The following is a 20,965-nucleotide window of genomic DNA, read 5'->3' on the forward strand; positions in this document are numbered from 1 at the left end:
GGCTGTCAATCGGACCAATACCTGATCTCTGATCAATACCCAGGAATGAAAAAAATATATGTATGTATGTAGTAAGAGATCAATACTTTTGGGAACAATTTTTTTTTTTTACTTGAATTTTTGGCTAAAAATAATTGTGTAATTTGTTTTTTATTAAAAATGTTGCACCACTGTAATAATGGCTGCAGAATGAGTCAACTGAGCGTCAAAATATATATATATATTTTGATGCTCAGTTGACTCATTCTGCAGCCATTATTACAGTGGTGCAACATTTTTAATAAAAAAACAAATTACACTATAATTTTTAGCCAAAAATTCAAGTAAAAAAATTGTGTGTATATATATAATGTGTATGTAAATATATATGTGTGTATGTGTATATATGTATGTGTGTGTGTATATATGTGTATGTATATATGTATGTATGTGTGTATGTATGTGTGTGTGTGTATATGTATATATATATATATATATATATATATATATATATATATATATATATATATGTGTGTGTATATCTATATATACATATGTATCCAACAAGCACTCCTAATGTGAACACGTGCAAGCTGCATCATATAGATAAAGAACACAGCAGCACATGTACATGAATCTAGGCCATGTGAAAACAGACAAATACTCAATATGAATTATACTTCTCGAAAATATTTTTCATCAAAATATTTAAAAAAAATATATATATTTTCATAAAACTTAGTTATAGATAAAATGAAGATTCTTGGCGCATAAATTGGCCAATTCACGTGTGCCCATCAACCACGGCAAGGTGATCTCCCTCTGATGGGTCCTACACTACCATACATGCCACTTTTGGGCCACCAGCCTACAACTCTGGACAAAACATGTCACTTCAGGCTCAACCTACAATTTATGGACAGGTAGAGTAGATTACCACCACCTGCAAGGTCAATGGGAGGAGTGCACAATCAGTGAGGATGCAGCCGCATCCATACATCAAATAGAGAAGAAGAAAAACAACCAGCACTCCTAATGTGAACGCGTGCAAGCTGCATCATATAGATATTGTTTTGTCCAGGGTTGTAGGCTGGTGGCCCAAAAGTGGCATGTATGGTAGTGTAGGACCCATCAGAGGGAGATCACCTTGCCGTGGTTGTTGGGCACAAATGAATTGGCCAATTTATGGGCTAAGAATCTTCATTTTATCTATAATTAAGTTTTATGAAAAACATTTTTTATGACAAATATTTTTAAGAAGTATAATTCATATTGAATATTTGTCTGTGTTTTCACATGGCCTAGATTCATGTACATGTGCTGCTGTGTTCTTTATGATGCAGCTTGCACGTGTTCACATTAGGAGTGCTGGTTGGTTTTTCTCCTATCTATCTATGTATATCTGTCACATTGGAATGAGTTCACTGACTGATGCTCAGTTGACTCATTCTGCAGCCATTATTACAGTGGTGCAGCATTTTTAATAAAAACCCAATTACACAATCATTTTTAGCCAAAAATTCAAGTAAAAAAAAAGTTCCCAAAAGTATTACTCTTTTATTACCTGGTGCCATATCTCCCTAATAAAGTTTCTGCATTAATAAATAGAGGGGTTTCTTACAATTCATCCTTATGCACCCACGTGTCCTCTGTGCACAAGGAGTTAACCCCTCGCTCTTCCCCGTGTGATGTTTGGATCTGGGGCGCACAATGTCCTTGATTAAAATTACCGTCTATGAGTTGGTACATGTCGCGATGACGCCGGCTCACGTGCGTTTTGCAGGTGCAGGTAATTACCACGTAGGCAGAGATGAGGCGAGCGCCTAGAGAACCTGCCCCACAATTTAACTAATCGGATCGGCTCGTGGCACCTGCTACAAAGGCCCCCAGCGCATATTAAAGGGAAAGTCTTTACAAAGTGCAACTTCCACAGATCGGATGCTACAAAAGAGTTCATTTCCATACTAATTACTGGGTCTCAATCCAGGTTTTAAGTTCCATCATGATGGCTTCTTAAAGGGAACCTGTCCTCACTAAAACATTAAGGTGGCGAGGGGGACAAATCCGCTGGTGCTAACCTTGTTTTATGTGGATGGACACCCAGCACCCTCCTAAACATATGACGCTTCGGCGTTCTGTCAACATCAGACGTGTAGACTGAAGCTTTTGCGTGAATGTTACATGTAAAGTCCCATATTACAGTTCTCTTAAAGGGAGTTTGTCTATCTTAATTTATGGGTATTATCAGATAAACCAGAAATTCCCAAAATGATAGTTTAGTTATCTCAACATTATTCATGTTTCATTAATGGTGGAACCACTGTATGCGCAAAGACTTCTCCAGTGCATTCAACACGTTACAGCTAGAGATAGGCGAAACCAAACAGTAAAGTTCGGCGTCCATACCGAACACCTATTGTTCGGGCACAGACATCAAACACTGACTTCACCAGGAATTCCATATTACTGTTTGGGTTTGGGCCCCTGAACATCGGCTGTTTTTTGTGCATGACAGCGTGGCAAACACTGTTTCTGATTGGCGGTAAAATCATTACCACCGGTCAGACAGCTGTGATTCCCAGGCTATCAAATGACAGCGTGAGCTTGCAGCTGTGATCAGCGGTAAGATGTTTAACTCTGGTCACTGGCGTCGGCTGATGGCACTACTACTCCCATCAGCCTACATCTGCTGCTGCGAATAACAGTGAGTATTCATCAGCCGGTGCCTGTGCTCTAAATAATAATAATTAAAAAAAACAAAACTGCATGGGTTCCCCTGTATTTTTGATAACTAGACAGGCAAAACTGACAGATGAGGGCTGCAACCATCAGCTGTCAGCTTTAGCAAGTTTGGTTATAAGAATAGAGGGATCCCCACTTTTTTTTTAATTTTAGTAATTGGAAAAAAAACATGGGGTCACCCCCATTTTTGACAACCAGCCAAGCTAAAGCGGACCACTGGGAGCTGGTATTCCCATGCTGGTAAGGGGCCATGGATATTGGCCCTCTCCAGCCTAGATAAAGCCTGCAGCTGCCCAGAAAAGGCACATCTATTAGATGTGCCAATTCTGGCACTTTGCCCATCTCTTGCCCTGTAGCGGTGGCAATTGAGGTGCATATTTGTGGGGTTGTCACCTTTGTATTGTCTGGTGACCTCAAGCCCACAAATTGCTAATGGAGAGGTGTCTATAAGACAGCTATCCATTACTTAATCCTATAGCTATATTGTAAATAGACACAGCCAGAATAAAGTCTTTTATTTGAAAGAAAACATAACACTTTTTTTTATTTAAAAATAACAAACAGGTGAGTATAATAATAATAATAATTTTTATTTATATAGCGCCAACATATTCCGCAGCGCTTTACAAATTATAGAGGGGACTTGTACAGACAATAGACATTACAGCATAACAGAAATATAGTTCAATACAGATACCAGGAGGAGTGAGGGCCCGGCTGCTCGCAAGCTACAAACTATGAGGAAAAGGGGAGACACGAGAGGGGGATGGTAACAATTGCTTTAGTTATTCGGACCGGCCATAGTGTAAGGCTCGGGTATTCATGTAAAGCTGCATGAACCAGTTATCTGCCTAAGTATGTAGCAGTACAGACACAGAGGGCTAATACTGCATAAAGTGTATGAGAACATGATGCGAGGAACCTTTTTTTTTTTTTTTTTATTATAAATAGGCCACACAGGGATCGTTAGGTTAATGCATTGAGGCGGTAGGCCAGTCTGAACAAATGAGTTTTTAGGGTACGCTTAAAACTGTGGGGATTGGGGATTAATCGTATTAACCTGGGTAGTAAATTCCAAAGAATCGGCGCAGCACGTGTAAAGTCTTGGAGACGGGAGTGGGAGGTTCTGATTATTGAGGATGCTAACCTGAGGTCATTAGCGGAGCGGAGGGCACGGGTAGGGTGGTAGACTGAGACCAGAGAGGAGATGTAGGGTGGTGCTGAGCCATGGAGTGCTTTGTGGATGAGGGTAGTAGTTTAGTACTGGATTCTGGAGTGGATGGGTAGCCAGTGTAATGACTGGCACAGGGTAGAGGCATCGGTGTAACGGTTGGTGAGGAATATGATCCTGGCTGCAGCATTCAGGACAGATTGGAGCGGGGAGAGTTTGGTAAGAGGGAGGCCGATTAGCAGAGAGTTACAATAGTCCAGACGAGAATGAATAAGTGAAACAGTAAAAGTTTTTGCAGAGTCGAAAGTAAGAAAAGGGCGAATTCTAGAAATGTTTTTGAGATGCAGGTAAAAAGAGCGAGCCAGTGATCGGATGTGGGGGTGAAGGAAAGGTCAGAATCAAGGATGACCCCAAGGCAGCGGGCATGTTGCTTTGGAGTAATGGTGGAACCGCACACGGAGATGGCAATGTCAGGCAAAGGTAGGTTAGTAGAGGGAGAGAACACGAGGAGTTCAGTTTTTGACAGGTTTAGTTTCAGATAGAGGGAGGACATGATGTTAGAGACAGCGGTAAGACAATCACTGGTGTTTTCTAAAAAGGTCGGTGTGATATCAGGAGAAGTGTATAATTGGGTGTCGTCAGCATAGAGATGGTACTGGAAACCAAATCTACTGATTGTTTGTCCAATAGGGGCAGTATACAAAGAGAAGAGAAGGGGGCCTAGGACTGATCCTTGAGGAACCCCAACAGTAAGGGGAAGGTGAGAGGAGGAGGAACCAGCAAAACATACAGTGAAGGATCGGTCAGAGAGATAGGAGGAGAACCAGGAGAGAACTGTGTCCTTGAGGCCGATGGATCGGAGCATAGTGAGGAGGAGCTGATGATCCACAGTATCGAATGCTGCGGAGAGATCCAAGAGAATTAGCATGGAGTAGTGACCATTAGATTTAGCTGTTAGTAGGTCATTAGAGACTTTAGTGAGGGCAGTTTCAGTAGAGTGTAAAGAGCGGAAGCCAGATTGAAGAGGGTCGAGAAGAGTTATCTGAGAGATAGCGGGTAAGACGGGAGTGGACCAGGCGTTCGAGGAGTTTAGAGATGAAGGGAAGATTAGAGACAGGTCTATAATTTGCGGCACAGTTTTGATCGAGGGATGGTTTTTTAAGTAATGGATGTATGATGGCATGCTTAAATGAGGAGGGAAAAATACCGGAAGTGAGGGAAAGGTTGAATATTTTTGTTAGGTGAGAGGTGACAGCCGGGGAAAGGGACTGGAGGAGATGTGACGGAATGGGGTCACTGGTGCAAGTGGTCGGGCGAGAAGATGCAAGGAGCCTGCTTACTTCTTCTTCTGTAACTGCTTCAAAGTCAGAGAGTGAACTAGATGCAGTGGGGGAGGGAGGACAGTGCATGGTATGAAGAGATTGGGAGATGATTTCCTGTCGAATGTGGTCAATTTTTTCTTTGAAGTAATTGGCCAGATCGTCAGCACGGAGATCCGTGGTTGGGGCCTGCTCTCTTGGGTTGAGTAGGGACTGGAACGTGTCAGAGACGTTTAGGGTTATTGGACAGGGAGGTGATGAGGGTGTTGAAGTAGGTTTGTTTGGAGAGGTGAAGGGCAGAATTGTATGTCTTTAGCATGAACTTATAATGGATGAAATCTTCGGGTAGATTAGATTTTCTCCACAGACGTTCTGCGCACCTGGAGCACCGCTGCAGGAAACGTGTTTGCAGCGTGTGCCACGGTTGTTGCCGTCTGTGCCGAGTTGTTTTATGTATAGGAGGAGCAGCTTCATCCAGAGCACTTTGCAGGGTTTCATTGTAATGCTTCAGAGCAGAATCAGGACATGAGATGGAGGAGATTGGGGCCAATGAGGACTGCAAGTTCTTCATAAGTTTCTGGGTGTTAATGGCCTGTATGTTTCTATAAGTGTGGAAAGTGGGGGTGACCTGAGCGGGATGGCAGTTCTTGATAGAGAATGAAAGAAGGTTGTGGTCAGAGAGTGGGAGAGGGGAGTTTGTGAAATCATCCACTGAGCAAAGCCGGGAGAAGACCAAGTCAAGGGAGTTTCACCTAACACCTAATTTCACTGAATCCCTCGTCTCATGTAATAAAACCACAATATCCTTCACCTGTCTTAAGTCCTACTCTGTAATCCATGTCTGGGGGTTAATAGTTTGCAACCTGGTTGTGCACCTCATTGCCCAGTGGTCCTCAGCCTGGACGGTCGCATCTTGGTATCGTCCAGGTTGAAAACTATTAACCCCAGACATGATTACGGAGGGGGGAGGGATATTGTAGTTATATTTTTTTTCATTACAGGAGACAAGGACTTCAGTGGAAAGGGTATTGGGTAAGTATGACGGTGTATGTTATTTTTAAACTATAAAGTTTTATTTCAAAAGACTTTATTCTGGTTGTGCCTTTATTTACCACATAACTGTAGGATTAGTAATGGATATGTCTTATAGACGTCTCTCCATTACTATTCCGTGGGCTTGATGTCACTGGACAATACAAAGGTGACATCAACACCACAAATATGAACCCCACTTGCCACCGCTACAGGGCATCGGGAAGAGCTGGGCAAAGCGCCAGAATTGATGTGCCTTTTTTGGGCATCTGTGGGCTGCTATTTCTAGGCAGGGATATCCATGGCCCCTTACCAGTCTGAGAATGAGCCCCCAGCTGTCTGCTTTAGCTTGGCTGGTTGTCACATCACAAATGTAAGGGGGTGCAAGCAGTTTTTTAAATTGTTTAATTAAAAAAAAACTATTCTTGATAGTTTCAGCAAGGCCGGTTGAGATTTGAGGGTTGCAGCCCACAGCTGTCAGTTTTACTTTGCTGGTTATCAAAAACTAGATGGTGGCCCGATTCTAACGCATCGGGTATTCTAGAATATGCATGGCCACGTAGTATATTGCCCAGAGCCACGTAGTATATTGCCCAGAGCCACGTAGTATATTGCCCAGAGCCACGTAGTATGTTGCCCAGAGCCACGTAGTATGTTGCCCAGAGCCACGTAGGATATTGCCCAGAGCCACGTAGGATATTGCCCAGAGCCACGTAGGATATTGCCCAGAGCCACGTAGTATGTTGCCCAGAGCCACGTAGTATGTTGCCCAGAGCCACGTAGTATATTGCCCAGAGCCACGTAGTATATTGCCCAGAGCCACGTAGTATGTTGCCCAGAGCCACGTAGTATATTGCCCAGAGCCACGTAGGATATTGCCCAGTGACGTACTAGATTACCGAGCCACGTATGTCACAGGTTAAAAAAATATACATACTCGCCTAACGATCCGAGGGCCCCTTGTAGTTGAACATACTCACCATTCTGGTCGCTGCTCCTCAGTGTCCCGTCTCTCCGCCTCCTGGGTTCCAACGGCGCTGTGCAGATGGGCGCGCGGCTCCTGCCATATTGCATTCCCAGGATGCTTTGCAAAATTACCCATATGACTTGGCGGTCTCGCGGGTAATTTTGCAAAGCATTGCTGGGAAAGGAAGATGGCGACAGGCGTGAGCGGCTCAGCGGACAACGGAGGGTGAGTATAGCAGGTTTTTTGTTTTTGTATTTTTAACATTACTTTCTTTTACTATTGATGCCGCATAGGCAGCATCAATAGTAAAAGGTTGGGGACACACAGGGTTAATAGCGGCGATAACGGAATGCGTTACCGCCGGCATTAACCCTGTGTTAGCAGTGACCGGAGGGGAGTATGGAGCAGGCGCCGGGAACACTGACTGCGGGGAGTATAGAGCGGCCATTTTCTTCCGGACTGTGCCCGTCGCTGATTGGTGACAGAAGGACAGACGGAAGTACCCCTTAGGGTATGTGCACACGATCCAGATTTAGTGCAGAACTGCAGCAGATTTTTCTGCAGCAGAAACGCTGCAGAACTGCACTGTGATTTACAGTACAATGTAAATCAATGTGAAAAAAAAAAAAGCTGTGCACATGGTGCAGAAAAATCTGCGCAGAAACGCTGCAGATTTCAAAGAAGTGCATGTCTCTTCTTTTGTGCAGTTCTGCAGCGTTTCTGCGCCCCTCCATAATAGAAATCCATTGGTAAAAAACGCACCTGTGGATTCTGCCAGGAGATGCAGATTTAGTGCAGAAAATTCTGCACCAAATCTGCATCGTGTGCACACAGCCTTAGACAATTATGTATATAGATACAGGTGCCCCAATGCTGTTTTTTTACATTTTAGAGCGCAGGTGCCGGCTGATGAATGCTGCAATCGCCCTCTCCTCTCGCTGTTATTAGAGGCAGCAAGCATCTGCTGATTGGTGGCAGGCTGATGGACAACTGCTCCCATGACCAGAGGTAATGGTAATCAATGGTAATGATGTTACCTCCATCATTAGCAGTGTTTGCTGCTCTCTCATGCACATGACAGCGTGTCACACACTGGATGTCTGGACTCCCCATTCAAGTGAATGGAGTTTGGGTCCGGGCACTGGTACCCAAACCTGACCTTTTTTATTTATATTATAGTTTTTTTAAATCTTCGGCCGAACATCCAGGGGTCTGCCCATCTCTTACAGCCACTCTTGCGATGCAAAATGAAGGATGAGAATCTGGGTAACGGACCACCTGTCAGGCCACAGTTTGTACAGATGGGGGGGTGGTTGTGTCTGGCAGATTATTGAGCAGTGTAGGTGCCCTTCGGGGAATGGTGCTGTCGCCCTTTTTATGATGTATACAGCAGATTTTCAATATAAATCACATTTTTGTCTCTTTCAAAAAAAACAAGCACTTCAGCAATTTACAGCTTCTCAAAATGCCTCCTCCATTAAACTTGTGATGCAGTTCGCTTGTTGGCCACTAGAGGCTGCTGAATCCCAGAGAATGTCTGTGAAGAGTATGTATGTGTATGTATATGTATATATATATATATATATATATATATATATATATATATATATATATTATTATACTACGTTTTTCAGCTGGAGGGCCGCGTTATTCCAATTCCTTAATCTCAGTAGTGAGCCCTAGTGGTCCCACAGAATTCCCATGGGTTGGTGCTACATTTATTTCATTGGAAGCATTTTTTTTTTTTTATCAGACTTTGTTGCAGTACTTCCTCGTGACCAGCAGGAGTCGCTATATCACTTGTTTTTACTGTTCTGTCCATGAATACTACCGCACTAATTGTGTTTACCTAGAAAACCGCACTACACCAGCGATCACATGAGCGGAGCTGAACCTTTTTTTTTTTTTACAATTTACTTATAGAGGAAACACGGAGAATTGACACCGTAACACTGATAATGGGACATTTCATTATGCAGGCGCTATTATTTGAGAATAGTATGGTGGTATATAGAGGAACAATCCCTTGGGTAATGTATGGTGGTATTATATAGTCACTAACTCTAGAATAGCATGTCTGTGTTATAATGGCACTATTTAGGAATAGCGTGGTGGTATTATATAGGCATTATTTTGGTATAATATGACTACTAGATACTGTTGTTTAGACATAGTATATACAGTATTGACCAAAAGTTTGGACACGCCTTCTCATTTAAAGATTTTTCTGTATTTTCATGACTATGAAAATTGTACATTCACACTGAAGGCATCAAAACTATGAATTAACACATGTGGAATTATATACTTAACAAAAAAGTGTTTAACAACTGAAATTATGTCTTATATTCTAGGTTCTTCAAAGTAGCCACCTTTTGCTTTGATGACTGCTTTGCACACTCTTGGCATTCTCTTGATGAGCTTCAAGAGGTAGTCACCGGGAATGATCTTCCAACAATCTTGAAGGAGTTCCCAGAGATGCCTACCCCTTCTTGGCCCTTTTGCCTACATTCAGCGGTCCAGCTCACCGCAAACCATCTCGATTGGGTTCAGGTCTGGTGACTGTGGAGGCCAGGTCATCTGGCGTAGCACCCCATCACTCTCCTTCTTGGTGAAATAGCCCTTACACAGCCTGGAGTTGTTTGGGGTCATTGTCCTGTTGAAAAATAAATGATGGTCCAACTAAACACAAACCGGATGGAATAGCATGCCGCTGCAAGATGCTGTGGTAGCCATGCTGGTTCAGTATACCTTCAATTTTGAATAAATCCCCAACAGTGTCACCAGCAAAGCCCCCCCACACCATCACACCTTCTCCTCCATGCTTCACGGTGGGAACCAGGCATGTAGAGTCCATCCGTTCACCTTTTCTGCGTCGCACAAAGACACGGTGGTTGGAACCAAAGATCTCAAATTTGGACTCATCAGACCAAAGCACAGATTTCCACTGGTCTCATGTCCATTCCTTGTGTTCTTTAGCCCAAACAAGTCTCTTCTGCTTGTTGCCTGTCCTTAGCAGTGGTTTCCTAGCAGCTATTTTACCATGAAGGCCTGCTGCACAAAGTCTCCTCTTAACAGTTGTTGTAGAGATGTGTCTGCTGCTAGAACTCTGCGTGGCATTGACCTGGTCTCTAACATAGTAACATAGTTAGTAAGGCCGAAAAAAGACATGTGTCCATCCAGTTCAGCCTATATTCCATCATAATAAATCCCCAGATCTACGTCCTTCTACAGAACCTAATAATTGTATGATACAATATTGTTCTGCTCCAGGAAGACATCCAGGCCTCTCTTGAACCCCTCGACTGAGTTCGCCATCACCAACTCCTCAGGCAAGCAATTCCAGATTCTCACTGCCCTAACAGTAAAGAATCCTCTTCTATGTTGGTGGAAAAACCTTCTCTCCTCCAGACGCAAAGAATGCCCCCTTGTGCCCGTCACCTTCCTTGGTATAAACAGATCCTCAGCGAGATATTTGTATTGTCCCCTTATATACTTATACATGGTTATTAGATCGCCCCTCAGTCGTCTTTTTTCTAGACTAAATAATCCTAATTTCGCTAATCTATCTGGGTATTGTAGTTCTCCCATCCCCTTTATTAATTTTGTTGCCCTCCTTTGTACTCTCTCTAGTTCCATTATATCCTTCCTGAGCACCGGTGCCCAAAACTGGACACAGTACTCCATGTGCGGTCTAACTAGGGATTTGTACAGAGGCAGTATAATGCTCTCATCATGTGTATCCAGACCTCTTTTAATGCACCCCATGATCCTGTTTGCCTTGGCAGCTGCTGCCTGGCACTGGCTGCTCCAGGTAAGTTTATCATTAACTAGGATCCCCAAGTCCTTCTCCCTGTCAGATTTACCCAGTGGTTTCCCGTTCAGTGTGTAATGGTGATATTGATTCCCTCTTCCCATGTGTATAACCTTACATTTATCATTGTTAAACCTCATCTAAACCTCTAATCTGAGCTGCTGTCAACCTGCGATTTCTGAGGCGGGTGACTCGGATAAACTTATCCTCAGAAGCAGAGGTGACTCTTGGTCTTCCTTTCCTGGGGCGGTCCTCATGTGAGCCAGTTTCTTTGTAACGCTTGATGGTTTTTGCCACTGCACTTGGGGACACTTTCAAAGTTTGCCCAACTTTTCGGACTGACTGACCTTCATTTCTTAAAGTAATGATGGCCACTCGTTTTTCTTTACTTGGCTGCTTTTTTCTTGCCATAATACAAATTCTAACAGTCTATTCAGTAGGACTATCAGCTGTGTATCCACCAGACTTCTGCTCAACACAACTGATGGTCCCAACCCCATTTATAAGGCAAGAAATCCCACTTATTAAACCTGACAGGGCACACCTGTGAAGTGACAACCATTCCCGGTGACTACCTCTTGGAGCTCAAAAAGAGAATGCCAAGAGTGTGCAAAGCAGTCATCAAAGCAAAAGGTGGCTACTTTGAAGAACCTAGAGTATAAGACATAATTTCAGTTGTTTCACACTTTTTTGTTAAGTATATAATTCCACATGTGTTAATTCATAGTTTTGATGCCTTCAGTGTGAATGTACAATTTTCATAGTCATGAAAATACAGAAAAACCTTTAAATGAGAAGGTGTGTCCAAATTTTTGGTCTGTACTGTAGGTGGCAGTATTATAGAGGTAGAATATGGTTTTATTATATATGCACTTAGGTATAATATGGTAGAATTATATAGACATTATTTAAGCATAGTATATAGTATGGCGGTATTATATGGTAGGTATGTAAGCACTATTTAGGTGTAGTAAGGTGGTACTTTATAGGCACTATTTGACAATATTATGGCGGTATAGAGGCATTAATATTTAGGTATATTATGTTGGTATTATATAGTCACTATTAGGAATAGTATGGCGGTATTATATATATATTTGAGACTAGTTGAAAATAGTGTGGTATTATATAACCACTATTCAAGATTAGTATGATGATATTGTATAGACTCATTTATTTGAGAATAATATGGTGGTATTATATAGGCAGTATTGGTATAGTATGGCAGTATTACAGACTGATTTAGGCATGGTAGATAGTCTGGCACTATTATAATAGTACAGCGGTGTATATATAGCCACAATTATTTAAGTATGGTGATATTATATGGACACCATTATTTGAGAATAGTGCAGCGCTATGATATAAGCTCTATTATTTAGTTATAGTATGGCGGTACTATTAGTTAGATGTGGTATAGTGATATATGGACACTTTGAGAATAGTACAGCAGTATTATATAATCTATTGGGTATGTTAGGGTGGTATATGTACACTTATTTGAGAATAGTATGGTGGTATTATTTAGATGTAGTATGGTGATTGATAAGGACCCTATTTTAGAATAGTACAGCAGTATTATATAAGCTCTGGTATAGTATGGTGGTGTTATATAGACATTTGAGAATAGTATGGCGGTATTATATAGGTACCATTATTTAAAAAAATTAGCATATCATTGTTACATAGACACTTATTTAGGCATAGTATTGCGGTATTATATAGTCACCTGTTAGCGACGCTGTCTCGTACAGTTGAAAAATAGTACTGTATGTTAACGCATAGCACCCTGACTGATGCCAAAAGGGCACGTGCGGCGCTCCTGAGCATGCTCTGCCTCTGCTCCAGGCGGGGTTCTGCTGAGCCGCCATGTCAGGATTGTGGGTGGTCACCGCAGGCGAGCCCCCCAGGGATTAGTCAGTTTAATGTTTACGCTGCACTTTTCCCTTTAATACAACGCTCAGCCATGGCGGTCTCATCCTGACAATGGTCCCATAAGACGTCTCGGGCTTTTTTTCCCACTTCACTCCCACTTTTTCTGCAGACACATTTCCTTAAAGAAGCACATTCAGCAGAGACGGCTGTGGGCACCCCCTGAACCGGGACCACCGCACCTGTTCTATGTGACCACTGGAGTGGGGGGTAATTATATCTGCTCCAGATACTTAATGGGTTCGCTCCTCACCGAGGTGGAAATTGTGCCTCACTACACGGCTTTCTTAATTATCAAGGTTTTATTTTCATCGTCATTATGATTAAAACCTGGAATGTTAACGTTTCCTAATTAAAGCCATTATGCCTAACCGGCGGAAAGTTCTGGAATCCAAGAAGAAAAAATAAAACTTTGCTTAAAAGGGAAGTTTTAATTTTTTTAAAAGTTTTGTTAAAAGGGGCACAAGAAGTATCAAAAGTTTCCCCGAGTTTTGGAAGCTCGGACTCACGAAAGAGACTCCGTCACTCGCTCCTCTTTGGTGTTTTCTTCCCTCTGGAATCTTCTGTGGCAAGAAGCTCCTCGCAGTCACATCTACCACGACGCGCGTCATTGACCTATGTTACAACCTATGTCAATGGGGGGGTCTAGTCAGCCATGGAGGATGTTAGACTGAAGAGGAGAGGGCGGCATGATGGGATAGGTTAGGGGGAAGTCGAGGAGAGTATAATGGGTATTGTACAGTGGTATTATATAGGCACTATTACTAGGAACAGTATGGCACTATTATATCGGTATGATCATTTTGGTATAGTATGGCAGTACTATAAAGGCACAATCATTTGAAAATAGTTTGGTTCTATTATGTAATTATTATTTAGGTGTAGAATGTCAATATTTGAGAATATTATGGTAGCATTATATAGGCACTATTTAGGTACAATATGGCAATATTATTTGAGAATAGTATGGTGGTATATGGGCACTGTTATTTAAGTTTAATGAGATTTATTAAGGCTCTATATGAGAAGAGTATGGCTGTATTATATACTCGCTATTATTTAGGTGTAGTATGGCAGTATTACAGAGACAATATTACTTGAATAGCATGGCTGAATGAAATGGGCCCTGTCATTTGAAAATAGCATGGGTATTATATAGGCACTATTATTTAGGTATAGTATGGTGGTATTTCAAATAAACAACATTTGATAATTTGGCAGTATTATATAAACACTATCCATTGAAAATAGTATGGTGGTGTATAGGCACTATAATTTAGGTATACGATGGCGGTATTATAAAGGCAATATTTGAGAATAGAATGGCTGAATTATATAGGCACTGTTAGGTGTAATGAGATTATTTAGGCACTTTTAGTTAAGAATAGTATGGCAGTATTATATTGGCACTATTTGAAAATAGCATGGTGGTATAATGTAGGCACTATTATTTAGGTATAGAGCAGTATTTTATGTAGGCACAATTTGATCAAGATTTAGCAGTATTAGGCACTATCATTTGAAAATAGTACAGTAGTATATTATAGGCACTATTTAGGTATAGTTTGGCGGTACTATTTAGGCACTGTATGGCTCTCTGCTGTCTGCCATCACTGGAAAGATCCATGATGTATGTGCGGTATTACAAGTTTATACAGGGTGGGCCATTTATATGGATACACCTAAATAAAATGGAAATGGTTGGTGATATCAGCTTCCTGTTTGTGGCACATTAGTATATGGGAGGGGGAAAACTTTTCAAGATGGGTGTTGACCATGGTGGCCATTTTGAAGTCGGCCATTTTGGATCCAACTTTATTTTTTCCAATGGGAAGAGCGTCATGTGACACATCAAACTTGTTGAGAATTTCAACAAGAAAAACAATGGTGTGCTTGATTTTAATGTAACTTAATTCTTTCATGAGTTAATTACATGTTTGACCACATGTGTTCCAAGTGCTGCCCATTGTGTTGGATCGTCAATGCAACCCTCTTCCACTCTTGACACACTGTTGGCAACACCACAGAAGAAATGCTAGCACAGGTTTCCAGTATCCGTTGTTTCAGATGCTGCACACCTCGTATCTTCACAGCATAGACAATTGCCTTTAGATGACCCCAAAGATAAAAGTCTAATGGGGTCAGATCGGGAGACCTTGGTGGCCATTCAACTTGCCAGGAAACTGTTCATGTAGGAATGCTATGCTATTATAGGTGTCAGGTCCGAGCATTCCTTCATGAACAGTTGAAAAAAATCCAAAATGGCCGACTTGAAAATGGCCGCCATGGTCACCACCCATCTTGAAAAGTTTTCCCCCTCCCATATACTAATGTGCCACAAACAGGAAATTGATATCAGCAACCATTCCCATTTTCTTTAGGTGTATCCATATAAATGGCCCACCCTGTAATTACTTATGCCACTGTTAAATACATGGGCATTGCGTGTCAATATTATTTGTTTAGAATTGTGTTATATGCAGTAATTTATATTTTTAAGAAAATGCACAATTACGTAAGCACCACATAACTAGATTTTATCGGTTACTTAACCTACCTCCTTGCCCATTGTCCAGGATTTGTGCAAAACCAATCTCCCCCCCCCCAAAGAATTAAAATTCTAATTTTTTGTGAAATTTGTAGACAAATTGATTTCTTTTAAAATCAATTAATTGTAACGAGTCCAAATGACCATCGTCATTCTATTTACATTGGCCGCTCGTTTCTGTCCTTCTGTTAACTGTTGCACTGCTGGCACTCTGGCTCCAGGTGAAGCGATTTCAGCACACGGCGAAACGTCGTTCTGTTGATGTGCGTCCGTTGGGATCATTTTCACATCGATTTCATATAACTTCTCGTAATCCTCTCCTGGACGTTGGCAATATGGACAGATGTCCAAACACATGAGATGATCGTAAGGATTCGCAAGACACTGGTCCAGTCAATGCATTGGTAAACCGTAGCAGCAGAACCACAGCCAAACCAATGTCCTCCTACTTGCCGGCACCTCCTCTGACCAGCAGGCCCAAGGCCACGTCATGTGTACAATCTACTGTAAATTTGAAGTATTAGTTACTTTTTTTTTTTTTTTAAAGTTTATGTGCCCCCCTAATTTCCCCATTGTTGCCCCTTTTCATAATGCTGGATACTCGGACCTTACAGACTTAACATATCATAATAAGTCTCGGACGATGTCTTCCCTTTCCTGTGGCTGAAGACTGACAGTAATGACGCTGAGAAATGTATTGATGTACTACAGGAAGATGTAATGTGTGTGGTCTGGATGAGGATGGCATTCACTCACTGTTCTGCGGGCACCGTAGGGTGACGGGTGCTTGGGATCCGGCCAAATACTGATCTTATTGGGAGGGAGCAGTCCGCCGCCGAATGTTAATCCTAAGACACTTTGACAGGTGAAGAATATCCGTATTTCATCTGCCAAAGTGAGACGAGAGCGATGGTGGGAAGAGGCCAAAATGTTTGAGGCTCTGGAAGAAGCTTATGCAACAAGACGTGGTTTTGGACATCCGACAGAGCGGTATTTAGTCCTTTATTATAGTGGGGGGAACAAGGCCCCACCAACAAATTACCTTAAAGGGTTCAGCCAGTATAGTCCGTGCTTCCATTTGTATCTATTATCAATATCCCTGCTTGCTGCTGGTGAATAGGAGCCTGAGTTTCTCTTCATGTCCAGATAAATAGTACATAGTGCATAGGTGATATCATACACTGCCTAGATAAATAGTACATACAGAGCACAGAGGATACCATACACTGCCTAGATAAATAGTACATACAGAGCACAGAGGATACCATACACTGCCTAGATAAATAGTACATACAGAGCACAGAGGATACCATACACTGCCTAGATAAATAGTACATACAGAGTACAGAGGATACCATACACTGCCTAAATAAAAAGTACATACAGTGCAAAGATGATACCATACACTGCCTAGATAACTAGTACATACAGAGCACAAATGATACCATACACTGCCTAGATAAATAGTACATACAGAGCACAGATGATACCATACACTGTCTAGATAAATAGTACATGCAGTGCACAGATACCATTCACTGCCTAGATAAATAGTACATACAGTGCACAGGTGATATACACTGCCTAGATAAATAGTGCATACAGTGCACACATGATACCATGCACTGCCTAATTGCACAAGTACATTGCACAAATGACATCATACTGTGTTTAAAAATGTAGGGAATACTATGCATAGATGATATCATACAAAGCCAGAATAAATAGTAAATACATTGCACAGATAGCACCTTACACTGCTTATATAGATGGGTAATACAGTGCCCAGATGACATAATTCAGAACCAGGAGAAATGGCACAGATGACGTCATACAGTGCCTAAAATAAATAGTTCATATTGTGCAAAAAGAGGCACCATACACTGCCTAGTTAAATAGCTCATACTGTGCTTATCCATGTACTGATGTTGGTTCTGGTGCTGTTTTCTTGTACTAATGATGATTCTGGTACTGTATTAATCTGCTAATGATATTTTTTGTGCTGTATTAAAGGAAATCTGTCAGCAGGTTTATGTTATGTAATCTGAGGACAGCATGAGGTAGGGTTTGAAACACTTAATTCACCAATGTGTCACAACACGGGAAAATAAGTAACACATTAAAAGCTGCAACTGACCCTGCCGGTTACTGTACAAACTTGAGAGCCTGACCCCACAGTCCCTAGTGGTTACAGTGTGAGCTGAGATAGCCCCAACCACAGACTAGATGATGGCAACACAGACCTATGCTGCCTGAAAGGCCGTTGAGCACCTTACATTCCTCCCAAGGGACCAGAGGGCAGAGCAAAGTGTGCTGAAATAGTAAGAGATCACAGAAACCACAAAATGCACAATAAAGGATTAGGTACGCACTGTTAGAGAATATGCCGCCTACTTCCTAAAAAGAAACCGAAGATAAGTAAGGGGAAAGTATATAAAGCCGCACCCGAAAGGTGATAAGGCAGACTAATGAGTAAATGAAAACACCTGTTACCCTAAAAAGACTAAACACCCGGAGAAAAGGTGTATCTTCTGTTGCTTGGCAGACAGAGAAGCTGACCACAAAGCACAGGATCAAGGGTTCAAACCCAGATGCATGACATTTTGTTTAGTTACAATGAAGGTGGTTTATCACTAAGAAATAATTGATATGTAGCTGGCTCATACCAAGTCATCTGACTCCGCCTCCTCCTGTGATAAGCAGCTCACTGTCAATAGACTATGTACATAGAAAGCCTGGTGTGGTTGGTGGCAGATTTCTCAGTTCTGCTTCATGCTGCATCTAAGAACTCTTGATTGTGTCACAACTGCACTAGTCAACTAAGTGAAAAATTGTGGTTTCAGGGTCTTTTTGCCTACATCATTTTGTTCTCGGATGAGGCACAAAACCCTGCTAAAAGATTCCCTTTATTGATGGTTCTGGTGTATTTCTAAATTGACAATAGTTCTGGTGCTGTATTCATGTATTGATGATGGGGTACTAGTATTGTTTTCATGTACTAATGAGGGCTGTCTTCCTATATTCATGTGCTGATGATGGTTCTGGTGCTGTATTCATGTATTGATTGATTCATGTATTAAAAGTTCTTGTACCATATTCATGTAATAATGTTGGTTATAGTACTGTATTCATGTACATATAATGTTTATGGTGTTTTAATGTACTGATGATGGTTCTGTATTTAGGCAATGATAGTTCTGTTATTGTATTTGTGAACTAATGATTCTTTTACTGTGTTCCTGTACTGATGATGGTCTGGATGTTGTATATTTGTACTTGTCATGGTTCTGGCCCTCTTTTCATTTGTGTTCTAGTGCTGCATTCATGTTCTGATGCTGATGATCGTACTGCTGTGTACTTGTATAGATGATGGTTTTGGTTAGTTATACATGTAGTGATATTGATTGTAGTGTTGTATTCATGTACTGATGATGGTTCCGGTGTTGTTGTATTTATGTAATAATGATGGTTTTGATGCTGTATTACTTTACAGATGATGGTTCAATATTCACCTACTAATGATAGTTCTCATGCTATATTTATGTACTGATAATGGTTTTGCTGATGTATTCATGTGCTGATGGTGGTTCAGGTGATGAAGTTATATACAAATGATGGTTTTAGTGTTATATTTATGTACAGATTGTGTTTCTATATTCATGTACTGATGATGTTTCTGGTTCTGTATTGATATATTGCACATGAATTCATATATTGAATTATTATGCATTCAGGTACTAATGATAGTTATCCTACTGTATTTATGTACTGATGGTGGTTCTGGTGCTTTATTCATGTACTGATGTTGGTTCTGACCATGTACATATGTAGCACTAACCTGTCAGGTGATGTGCTACATAGCTATGTTAATAAATTAGTATGCTGTCTGACAAATTAATGATTACTGTAGTTTTGTAAGGAGCATTAAACTTTTGCATTTGGTGGGTGTCAGAAAGATGTGAGCCCTTCCCTGGTGTGCTGGGTTTGTGCAGATTCCATGCACATGAATTCTGTGTAAATTCAGTAACCTGAAAACATAATTGTTTAATATCTACTACATTTTTGAGAGTTATCAGTTATCTTTGGTGTTACATAGGACTGCAGAAAATATATCACACTTTTACCCCTCGCCACGACAGCACCCTACAGGAGAGAGGGATCCGCCCCACAGGAACAGGAAACCTACAGAAAGATAAAAGGGGGCGGTCCGCCTTTCCTCCTCAGTTTAGGTTTCCTGTTCCTGCGGGAACGACAGGACTCTAAGAAGCTACAGAAGTACCTGGGCATGCACGCCGCCTGTGCAGTCTCTTCGGAACGGCAGGGGCTGCAGCCTGGAAGCAGCGTCGGGGGAGTTCCGCTAGACGGCTCCCTCCTCGTCTGGGAGGCATACAGATGGCCGGGTCCGGAGAAAGCCGCCCGGCATCTGCGTTATGCGGCGGCTTCAGCGTGGGAGTTCCTCGCCCGGCAGAAGGGGTGAGTGAGAGGAGCTTCCTGCATGGCGATCCAGGGACTGGAGGCTGCTCCGCGCACGCTGACCGCCATTAGTAAGTTCACCCCGGAAGTAGATGCTAAACTTCCGGGGTAAGCAGGCCGAGATCAGCGGTGGGGGTAGCGCGAGTTCGCGCATGCGCAGTACCGCTTAAAAAAAAAATTAAAAAAAATGGCGCTCTATTTAAACCGGCTAACCACTGTTACCTGCGATGCAAGATGTCATCTCCAGGTGCCATGGATCCTGCAGCAGGAGACTCCGTTCCCTCCAAGGACCGCTCCAGCAGAGGATCATCAGATGCCGGTCGGAAGAGCGACACAGTGGATAAATCCAAAGGATCTCGGCCGTCTGATCCGGTAATAGAAAGCTTCACTGGGTGAGTTTATAACTCTGCCTATTAAGCTGACGCCGTCTCCCCTCCTTTCTCTCTCTTTCTCCTCCTCTCGCTATGTCTTATTTGGACCAGGCCAAAAAACGACAGAAAACCAAACATAAAGAATGCGCCTTATGTAGCCAGCCCCTACCAGACTCATACCCCAAAAAACTCTGCAAGGATTGTATAGCAGAAACCACACAAGGAGCAGCGGTATCTATTACGGACTTACGCGCTATTATAAGAGAGGAGTTAAAGGCTATGTCACAGGATAAACCACAAAAAAGTAAATCCAAAAAGCCAACACCTTTATCAGATTCTGATAGTGAGCAAGCCGTACTCTCAGATATCTCTATAGCCTCTGCAGCATCATCATCATCTTCAGAAATTGAGGGACGTTCATGTTTCCCCTTAGATAGTGTGGATAATCTAGTGAAATCAATAAGAGACACTATGGGGTGTGAGGAAACAAAGGGCGCACAAACCACGCAAGATATAATGTTTGCGGGTTTGGCGGAGAGGAAAAGGAAATGCTTTCCAGTCATTCCAGCAGTGAAGGCATTAATAAAAAGAGAATGGGAGAGACAAGATCAGAGAAG

Source organism: Ranitomeya imitator, chromosome 10, assembly GCF_032444005.1.
Source record: "Ranitomeya imitator isolate aRanImi1 chromosome 10, aRanImi1.pri, whole genome shotgun sequence".
Lineage (NCBI taxonomy): Eukaryota > Metazoa > Chordata > Amphibia > Anura > Dendrobatidae > Ranitomeya > Ranitomeya imitator.